Here is an 8859-nt window from a genome sequence, read left to right as displayed (position 1 = left end):
CTAAGTTGTAAAACAAAGACCAGCTTTCCTCCCCAAGTTAGTTTTGGGCAGTGTTTCGTCACGGCAGCAGAAAGCAAAGCAGGACACTAGCTAAAAGAGGGCGCGCGTGGTGCCCGCCCGGCACACCGTTTGGTTTTCCCTCGGTTGTGAACACACCTCTGGTGTGGGGAAAGGACAAATGGTGCGGGCACATTCCTGTAGACACGCTCCATCTCTGTTCACAACTGGCTGCTTCCGGCTTTGTTCAAAGGCTGTTTCCATGAGCTGGGAGTCAGCTAGTTTAGTTTTTCTCAATATTGTGGGCCATGAATGGACATTCCTAGCGATATCACTTATCTGAAGTTCAGCATCTACTCCCAGCTCCCATTCCCCAATACAAACAAATCTCTCAATTGTTCTGTTTGAATGAACGGCCAAGCCATTCTTTGCTTGACAGAAAGGCAGTAACTCGCCAGTGACTAAAGCCTGGGTTTCCTGAAATGGCCCAGAGATACCGCGAGTATAATAAATGTCCTCTAAAAAGATGATTTAGGTCTTATTTCAAGGACTTATTATGGTCTTGAGAATGGTGTGGTAGGGAGCTAAGCTCCATTGCTGTCATCACTGGTATTTATTGTCTATTGCAAAAAAAAAGAGTTGCTTTTTTTTGTATTGTTTGCTGTTATTCTTCATGATTGATGGCTAAGGGTAAATTTAATATTTTATTCTGCTTGCTACTGTGTGGCTACAATATTAGCTTGTTCCCATTCTGTTTCTCTCTCTCTCTCTCTCTCCTTTCTTTCCTTCCGTCCATTTTCTTTCTTTCTCTCTCTTTTTTTGAGACAGGGTTTCTCTGTAGTTTTTTGGTGCCTGTCCTGGAACTAGCTCTTGTAGACCAGGCCGGCCTCAAACTCAGAGATCTGCCTGCCTCTGCCTCCTGAGTGCTGGGATTAAAGGCATGTGCCACCACCGCCCGGCCCATTTTTTCTTTAGATAGAGTTTCATGTAGTCCAGGATACAGGATATCCTTCAAACTCACTATGTAGTTGAAGATGATCTTCAACTTTTGAGCTGGAGCACTGGGGTTATAGGTATGTACCCCAAATCTAGTTTGTGTAGTGCTAGGCACTGGACTTTGTAGGCAGATCTTTTTTCCCTGCTGCTAGCCCCCAAATAATGACATGGAGACTTGTTATTGTGAAAGCTTGACCTTAGCTTTCAGGTTGCTTCCAACTAGCTCTTACAACTTAAATGAACCCACATTTTAAAATCTACATTCTTGCATGTGGTTTGTTACCTTATCTCCGTACTGTGCATTCTGTTTCCCAAGTGTCTCAATGGCAAATCTTCTTCCCAGAGTCCTTTCTCTGGCTGGAAGTCCCTCCTATTCTCTCCTGCCTAGCTATTGGCCATTCAACTCTATTATACCAATCACACTGTACATTTTTACACACTGTACAAATTTCCCACAACAGCGCTTGTTGATACATTGATGTGGAAGGGCCCAGCCCGCTGTGGGCAGAGCCAGCCCTGAGCAGTCATCTTGACCCAGCTTGAGCATGCATGCCTGGCAAGCACTCTGCCAACAGAGCCTACACCCCAGCTTTCCTTTTTTCCGTCCTAGAAAGCAATTCAATGGAAGTAAAACTGCATGATTTCTTAAGTCAGCAGTTGTCAGATTTTCTTGGTGAGGGCTGTGGTATAGTTATTGACAAAGTACTTCTCCAGCATGGACGAGGCCCTGGTTCAAAACAGACAAAACCCCAGTGCTGAGAATGGGAAGTGAAGACAAAGTCCCACCCCTAGCCCAGAAGCTACTTGTAACTGATACCTGTTGAAGCAGGGAAGATCCGTTTTCTCCAATCACTGGTTATATCAGCCACACCCTATGGCAGGCTCCATACCCAGGTATAGTTGTCCAACACAAAAAGGACTCCAGGAATTTTTGTTGTTGTTGTTGTTTTGTTTTTGTATGTTTTGCATTTTTGTTTTAATATTTTTGGTTACTGGCTTTTCTTTCAGTGTTTCTTTTTGACTTTTACTTTTTGGTTTCTTTCTTTTATTTTGAGAGAGATTTAAAAAAAACCATGAAGCTATATGAGTAGAAAGGTGGAAAGGACCTGGGAGGTGTTGGGGAAGGGAAAGAACATGTTAGAAATACATGACAAATTTTTAAATAAAAAAATCGATTAATTAGGAAAATAAGATTCTTATGAATTGAGTAGCTGTAGATTTTGTTACCTGCTTTCCTTTGGTGGTGCTGAAAGTTCAATCCGCGGTTCCCCGTACACGTGGCACTGATGCTTTGCCTCCAACCCTACAGCCCACTTTTGGAAGTGAATGAGAAGCTATCAGTAGTCACACTTGACAAGAAGTATGAAACTATTTGGGGCATACCAGAAAATGCCACAGGCTCAGGACTAGTGGAGAATTGGAATAGTATGGATAATGTGGCAAGGGCCGGGTGGTTACTTGAGACAGGTGGTGAGATCTCCCCACACAAGCTGAGACCTGAATGAAGAGCAGGAGTCCCAGGAAGTGATGGAAACAATCCTTCGGGACAGAGAGGACATCTAGAATGAGGGCTTCCAGCAAGGACAGGTTGGAAGCATTTGAGGAGCAGGGTGGATGGGTGTGTAGCACAGAGACCGGTTGGGCGTGGGGCCAGAGATGCAGGCAGACGCTATGTGAGGTCAATGCGTTCAGCCTTATTCAGAGCAGGATTGGAAGTCACCGGATGGGTTTTCAGCAAACAAATCGCTGGCCCAGCTTTGATTTTTTTTTTTTTTAAAGGTGATCTCTCTTCAGTGCAGTGCAGTTATTTACTCTTTTCTTGGATATGGTTCATTTACATTTTTCTCTTTAAAATACAAAATATTGTGATACTAATAATCATGGGTAGATCAAAGGCTAGGATATTTGAGATTTGCCACAAACCCAGAGATAAGGATGAAATATGATTTGTTGTAGTTGGACATTTACTAATGATGGGTAACTGGGAGTTTCATTTATTATTATTTCGGCCCTATGTCTGTTTGAATTTTTTCTTCCCCAGACAGGCTGTTTGAAAATTTTAAATAAAGAAAATAGAGAAAGCTATACCTGGACTGGGCTACAGCCGTGTGGAGATGTCACTGTGGAAGGGCAACGAGTAGGAGGATCGGTGTGCCAAGGAGTTGGCTGGTGCTGTGGAGGTGCAGGGAGTCAGGTTGGTGTAGAACGACAGAGAGGGGAAGGCTATGGGGCTCAGGGTACATTTTGTAGTGAAAGCCGATAGCATGCATGGCTGGATGAGTGGGGTGAGGTGACAGGAGGAACCAATGGTAACGCTTCAAGTTTTAGCCTCAAAAATTGGTCGCATGGAGATGTTGTTGACTACTGGACACGGTGGTGCAAACCGTAATCCCTGTGATTCAAGGGGCTGAGGCAGGAAGATTCAGAGTTCAAGGTGAGCCTGGTCTATGTAGTTAGGCCACGCCTTAAAGACAAACAAACAAACAAACAAACAAGCAAAGCTGCTATTGAACAAGATAAGGAAGGCACAAGATGACCACATGAGAACCTGTGGAGGAAAATATGAAGAAATGCTCCCTTCAGGCCATGTTTAACATGCCTGTTAACCATTCTCAAGGAGTGTCCATTAGGCAAGCCTGGGGGTGCATAGGGATGCCAGGATACCATATTAGATGTCTCTGGAGAACTACTCCAGTTGCCCTCGACTGCTCAGCGGCCTTCCTTATTTGTCTGCGTCTCTGTGACTTCCTGACTGTCTGTGGGTACAACAATACACGTTTACACGTCTCTCATCTTCTGCCTTCAAGGGTTCTTAGTGAGGAGAAAGCCCTACTCAGTGGCTATGTAGATTCAGCTGAGGAGTACAGGAGATCTAGCATCTTAAGGAGTAAACTATTAAGAATGGGAGCCAGTCGGCTCCTGGGATCCAGTCACTTCTGTGGCTCTTAAGGTCCTTGGAGGTGAAGCAATTAGTTACACTTGGTCCCAAGAGGAAACACATTCAGTAATGGACCTTAGTGTTCATTGTTCTTCCTTCCCGTGACGCACTGTCTCAGCCCATTTTAAGCTCCCATCAGAATGCTTGAAGGTGGGTTGACTCAAAAGAAATGAAATTCGTTTGTCCTGTAGCTCTGGAGGTTCAGGAACAGGGCCTACCATCCCAATAAAAGTTTTCAATGCACTATCAAATGACAGAGGAATAGGAAGGGGGACTGTCTGACAAGGACCAGGCAGTGCAGCCTGGCAAGAACAGATTTGTATCACTGTACTCTTTCGCAGTAATTTATTCTGCAAGACCATCGTTCATCTCTTCAAAAGGTGGGGTGTGGCAAACCCCTTGACCAGCAAGGAAGAAATGACCACGAGTCGAGGATTCTTCTCAAATCACACTTTAATGGAGCCTCTTGGTTGAAGGGAGAGCAGGAAGCGAGAGAGAGAGAAGGCCAAGCGGCATCTGCTTATATAGGTCCAAGGGACTCGGGTACTGTCCTGATTGGTGAATACCAGTCTGCTGATGCCCGGAGCCTCGGGATTGGCCAGGGACAAGGCTCAATTGCGCATGTACAGGCAAAGGGCGCTCAGCCCCACGCAGCAATATCAAATAAGGACTTGATTACCTCCAAGCTGCAGGAACGCCGGTGCCATCTTGTAATGGTGATTTCTCCGGACGGCTCCCTACAGTGGGGTGCCCTCATGGCCCAAGCATCTTCCGCTAAACCACACCTCTTGAGGCTCCATGACTTTCCAACTTTGTCTTTTCATGACCAAGCTTCCGGAACATGGACCTCATGCAAGACATAGCACTTCCTTTTCCTCAGCACTCAGAAAGCAGGAGAAGGGTGTAGACGAACACAGGTGACAGAGAATAGTAGCAAAGCAAGAAACGGAGCCGCCACGGACACTCTGGAGCAGAGAACTCTCATTTCCACAGACTGTTTCCAATCCACACAGAAAACAGAAGAGAGGTCATCAGGTTTGATGGCTAATGTTGGCTGAAGGGAGAATGTAAGATTCAACAGAAAAAAACAGAGGCAATGAAGGTACGACCTTTATTTTGAAGATAACCAAAAAAAAAATCAAAATAGAAGCAAAAACCAGGCATGCTGGCAGAGGTCTACAATCTCCCAATCTTGGGAGGCAGAGGCGGGAGGAACACGATGGTGGTAAGGTCATCCTTAGCTACACCATGAGTTTGAAAACAGCTGGGTCTAGAGGGGCCTGGTCTAAACAACAACAATAACATCAACCTAAACACAACTAAAAGCAACAAAGAAGATGCAGAAAGAGATTGATGGGAAAGGGAGGCCTTTTATTTTCTAAGGATGAACTCTTTCCCATAGGCTTATGTGGAGTAATGGGGAAGACTAGTTGTAAGACTCTAAGATACATGGAAAACCAAGAGACATTAGAATTAAAGGCACAAATGAGGAGCCAGTGGGCATTCAAGAGCTGGGGGCTGAAGAGAGGAGGATGGACATTTTAGAAATGGAGATATAATTTAGGGGCTGGGCAGTGGTGAAACAAGCCTTTAATCCCAGCACTTGGGAGGCAGAGGGAGGCAGATTTCTGTGAGTTCAAGGCCAGCCTGGTCTATAAATAGTTGCAGGACAGCCAGGACTGTTACACAAGAGAAACCCTGTCTCAAAAACCTAAATAAGTAATAAAAAAGAGAGAGAGGGGACAGAGAGGTGTAATTTAGAAATGGAGAGTGTTCTTCCCTACCCTCTTCTTTCCCCAGAGACTTAGTTTTCTTCTGGAACTTTCATTTGTTTTAAGCTCAAGAACTGTAAGACAGTAGGGACAGGAAACCCCCCCAGATTCCAGCACTGTAAAAGCCTGGGAAAGATGCCCTAAAAGGCTTATCCGCTTTGGCGGGGATGTGACCACCACAACCTTCCTTACCTTATGGACTTTCTTTCTGTTCATTAGAAGAGCCAGGGAAATGGGTTGGAACACACGCACACACGCACACACACACATTGTTTCATAGAGATATCTTTGCTGTGGGCCAATGATCACAATCAGAAAATTTCCTGGGGAGAAACATTACCTATTCTTAAACTCAGCCACTAGAAGGAGTCTGTGTAAGAGGAATCACGTGTGGTGTGTGTGTGTGTGTGTGTGTGTGTGTGTGTGTGTGCACGCACTCCCCTTCAGTATCACTTTGGCTCCCTGCTGTATCTGAAGATGTGAGGACCAACACTTCCTGTAGGGAGGAGTTCTGGGCAGGGAGTTGTTCCCAGGCCTCTGTGAGTCCGTGACCCATTAAAAGAGTGTTCTAATGGGCAGTGTCCTTTGGGGTGGTGTCCCTGAAGTTAATAAGCTTTGGCCTTCGTCACTTCTAGGAAGTGCCTGGGCTTGTCTGAGTCTCCAGACTGTAAAGTTGCAAGTTCAGGGGCTCAGGCTTACAGGCAGGTGTAGATCAGAACGCAGCCCTCTGTTTCCTAGCCCAGCGACACAGGGCGCCTTCAGCGCCATTGTCCTTACGTGCTTCTTAGGAAGACCACGTGATTTCAGCAAAGGGCCTGGTGCAGATGTGGGCAGGAGCAGCAGCTGCAGCTTCTAGAAGGACCTGCAGGCATAGAGTGAAGTTCTCAAGGATCCAGTACAACACATGGTGTAGACTGTAGAGAGAGAAGAGAAAGCCACTTGAGGTTGGAGGAGAGAATCCGGATGGAAGGATGCTGCGGGGAGCCTGGAATTTGGGAACTCTGGTTATTTTTATTTTATTTTAGATTGAATTATCTTGTGTGTATGAGTATTTTGCTCGCACGTATGTCTGTGAATATTTGCTTGTGTGCCTGGCACCAGGAAAGGCTGGGGACTCAGATAATGGAGGCAGTGTAGCTGAGTGGGGGAAGGGTGGCAGTCCACATTCCTGAAATCAATCGCACCAAGTTAGCAATTAGTAATTATCCACTTCGCTAGGGCAGGGTCTGACCCTGCCCAAATCTCACTACTGATGATTCAACAAAGGTTGCTAGGTTTGTCAGAACAAGGGCCCCTTTCAAACATACGTAAGTTATTAATAATCTTGGGTTCTAATCTTTGACACCCTCTTTTTTTTCATTTTTCTTTGAACATACTGCCCTTTGATTAAAAACAGCCTATTCTAAATTCCTCTTTTTTGAAAATGACTTTTTAAAATTCTTTCAACTGTATCACTCAGGCATGGCAAACATCCTTGTTCTCAACTGTGTTCAAAGTTCATGGGACTAGCCCCACCGTATCCTTCTTGCCAACATTGCTTGAAATTGCTTAAATGCAGTTGGGTCATGAGGAAATAATCAGATAAATCAAGAGTATGACATGTTCTCGGAGCAAACTGCTCTGGATTGGAAAATCTCAAGAACCAAAGTAAACTCGAAAAAGTCAGGGCCCTAAATGGGTAAGACACAGGTTAAGAATCAAGTCATAGAGTGTGAGGTTTCAGTGAGCATGGGTTGTGCATGGATCGAGCATGGAATGAGAGCCAATCTTGACAACTGGGGCTGTTGGGGGAAACATCTTGGCTCCTAAAGGCAACATGAGTGTAGACACTGAGGATTTATAATTCACAGCCTCTACAATGGATTTTCCCACGACTTTCATAGAGGACCATGTATATACTTTTTGGGTACATGGATACATTCTGTTGGAAAAGGAAGACAACTATTCTTTAGAACTTCAGGATTATGCCAGATGTTGACTATTGGTTTATCTTTATAAACGGTTACTGGGGAGGGGTTCGTTGATCTGTTTGAATGTGTTCAAAATAAGAAGTTGGGCAGGAAATGTTGTGGGAGAAAACCAGCTGACTAATCTGTTTCTTCTTCCAGTGAACATTTTTGTGTCATGAGAAGCACTTTGAATCATCCCAAAGATGCAGGGGTGACCCTCTCCTTTCCAGATTTGGGGCTCCTCTCTGATGTAGAAGTTTGTTCTTACCTTAGGAAAATGTTCAGTTATTTACAGTTCTGCTGCTGAAGCTTTGCATGGAGGCGTAGATCAACTTACCTCAAAAATGGAGCAGATGTGCATTTGGAAGGGTAACCATTAAAACCATTTCCCAGAAAGTAAAAAAAAAAAATCTTTTTTTTTTCTATCAACAGGTTTGGTGAAGTGTCTGTACACACTTAGTAGAAATCTCACTGGGCCGTGTAATAAAGATTCCAACTTCTAGGGTCAAAAGAGTTTTGAAAATTTCATCTGGGGCCAGGCAGAGGTGGTGCCTGCCTTGAACCCCAGCACTCAGGAGGCAGAGGCAGGTGGATTTCTTACTAGCAGGAGGCCAGAGTAAGTTTCAGGACAGCCAGAGTTACACAGAGAAACTTTGTCTCAAAAAAAAAAATAACAAAACAAAACAAATTTCACCTGGAATGTCCAGGGGAGAAAATGCCATCCATTTTCAGATTAAATTTTGTTAATTATCGATCTCCTGGATTTCTTTTCAAGAATGGGTATGTAAAGGACAAACAGACCCTGCGTCATTCTGCTTGGACTGTAACAATCACGTTCTGTAGGGACTTTGAGACTTTAATGGCTTGACTCCTTCAGATCTAATGGTGTGAATTTTAAATCTAACCACACAAAATGTTGGGGGCAAAAGCAGCTCAGTAAACAAACTTATTAATAGCAATGGAATCCAACAGGGAACATAGACACACACACACACACACACAAGTCAGTGGGGGGTATTAAGTTCCTGGGATAAGTTAACATGGATTAAGCAAAACTTTTTATAGTGCGAGTTCTTAGTATCAAATTTTGAAGCACAGCAACATCTAATAATATAATTATAACGATATAATTATATTAACCACTTCTAATAGGTTGTAGGCAAAATTCTAAATGCCAAAGAAAAGAGCAATATGCTTAATGTACAGA

The sequence above is a fragment of the Myodes glareolus genome, chromosome 26 (assembly GCF_982192425.1).
Source record: "Myodes glareolus chromosome 26, mMyoGla1.1, whole genome shotgun sequence".
NCBI classification, from domain to species: Eukaryota; Metazoa; Chordata; class Mammalia; order Rodentia; family Cricetidae; genus Myodes; species Myodes glareolus.
This window is presented reverse-complemented; position numbering follows the sequence as displayed.